Source organism: Palaemon carinicauda, chromosome 13 (genome assembly GCF_036898095.1).
Source record: "Palaemon carinicauda isolate YSFRI2023 chromosome 13, ASM3689809v2, whole genome shotgun sequence".
In the NCBI taxonomy this organism is placed as follows: domain Eukaryota; kingdom Metazoa; phylum Arthropoda; class Malacostraca; order Decapoda; family Palaemonidae; genus Palaemon; species Palaemon carinicauda.
The window spans coordinates 16,343,512-16,346,011 of record NC_090737.1 but is presented as its reverse complement, the minus strand read 5'-3'; positions in this window follow the sequence as shown (position 1 = coordinate 16,346,011).

Sequence of the window (2,500 nt, the reverse complement as noted above, 5' to 3'; positions counted from 1 at the left end):
TCTCGAGATGAAATTGAATGTGAGATAAGGCATACATTTCTATATGGGTATAACTATGTATGTATGTATGTATGTATGTATGTATAGTATATATATATATATATATATATATATATATATATATATATAATATTTACAGTATGTGTATATAATTTATACACACAAACACACACACATATATATATATATATAAATATATATATATACATATATATATATATATATATATATATATAACAAGATATTAACAATAGATATGTATCAGTCGCAACTTATATATATATATATATATTATATATATATATATATATATATATATTTATATATATATATATATATGTGTGTGTGTGTGTGTGTGTGTATGCATATAATGAATAACCGCATGCTAACAATAGATAAACATCAGTCACGACCTATATCGAGCAAAACCAAAAACAAAAACATACACACACACATATCAAGAGCCACTCAGTTATGCCTGGCTAGTACAGCCAGTTCCGCCGAGACGAGCAGTAATAGCCTTTAAGTAGTCGCAGATCGCCTCCGCCGAGTTAGTTCCCTTCGAGTAAGGCAAGACATAAGAGCTCGCCGAGGCTCGTCTGAGCTGTCAAAGTCCTCACATAAACACTCATCTTTATTCTTCTTAGCAACCCGGCCTGTCCACCGCCGGCACATGCCGCACACTCTTGCCTACACCTGGTGATTATACGGTCGCCCGGTGCCGGGGCGAGCCTTCTCTCTTTTTTTTTTAGGGGGAAGGGGGGGGGGGGGGGATATGGGTCAACCCTGTCTTAGATTTATACCCCCTTAACCCCACTTACCTACCCTTCCCTTCCTCTAAACCTCGTAGTCTTTGACACCAGTCACAGCTATTTGCTAATGATTGTTAGGTTTTGTATGTGATGAGAACGTAAATAAAAAAAAAAAAAAAAAAAAAAAAAAAAAAAAAAAAAAAAAAAAAAATGTAGAAAAAATTATAATTTAACCCCTATACACTGAATATGAGAACAATGTTTTGATTTTGTCAAAAAGTTAAAAGTTTTCGTACGTAAACACTTTTCGTACTGGTTTAGTATGTGGCCTACTTTTTATATTCTGGTTTAGTATGTGGTCTACCTTTTTTATTCTGGTTTAGTATGTGGACTACTTTTTTATATTCTGGTTTAGTATGTGGCCTACCTTTTTTATTCTGGTTTAGTATGTGGCCTACTTTTTATATTCTGGTTTAGTATGTGGCCTACCTTTTTTATTCTGGTTTAGTATGTGGCCTACTTTTTATATTCTGGTTTAGTATGTGGCCTACCTTTTTTTATTCTGGTTTAGTATGTGGCCTACTTTTATATTCTGGTTTAGTATGTGGCCTACCTTTTTTATTCTGGTTTAGTATGTGGCCTACTTTTTATATTCTGGTTTAGTATGTGGCTTACCTTTTTTATTCTGGTTTAGTATGTGGCCTACTTTTTATATTCTGGTTTAGTATGTGGCCTACCTTTTTTTATTCTGGTTTAGTATGTGGCCTACTTTTTATATTCTGGTTTAGTATGTGGCCTACCTTTTTTATTCTGGTTAGTATGTGGCCTACTTTTTATATTCTGGTTTAGTATGTGGTCTACCTTTTTTATTCTGGTTTAGTATGTGGCCTACTTTTTATATTCTGGTTTAGTATGTGGCCTACCTGGATTGTTAGGTTAGGTTAGGTCTGGCTTGTTAGGTTAGGTAAGATTAGGTTAGGTTAGTAAGGTTAGGCCACATATTAAAAGAGATAGAATTTCGTGGGCCGTATTTCGAAAGGTAGGCCACATACTAAACCGGCACCCACTTTTTCCTCATCATACATAGGTTCAAGTAGAGAAAATTTCATAGCTAACTAACATAAGGAACATATACCTGCCTTTTCGATTCATGGATTGATATTAATTTCTCCCGCAGAGATAGACAGATAATGAAATACTGTCAAAAAAGGCCACTTGAAGTATGAGAGCTGATAGATTTGGATCTTTAACCTCTAAATGTGAAATATATGCCAAGTGAAAATGACGCTTACATTACATGAGGTTAAATCAACAATTGCTAAAATCGTTGAAAAGATATTTCAATAAATTAGATAATCGAGGTTTGCAAATAAGCCGTCGAAGTAAAGAAAAAGTTCGAGTAAAAAGAAGTCTTGAAGTAAAAACATTATTATTATTATTATTATCATTATTATTATAATTATTATTATTATTATTATTATTACTAGCTAAGCTACAACCCTACTTGGAAAATCAAGATGCTATTAAAGCCTAAGGCCTCCAACATTATTATTATTATTATTACTAGCTAAGCTACAAACGTAGTTGGGAAAGCAAGATGCTATAAGCCTAAGGACTCCAGCAGGAAAAAATAGCATGTTTGCTGTGTTTGTTTACACGATCAAGTTATTTCCCTTGTGCTAATTGACTCCAGCATTTCCGAAGGTGTTCCGGTAATAATTTGATGTTCAATTAAATCAATAAGATAC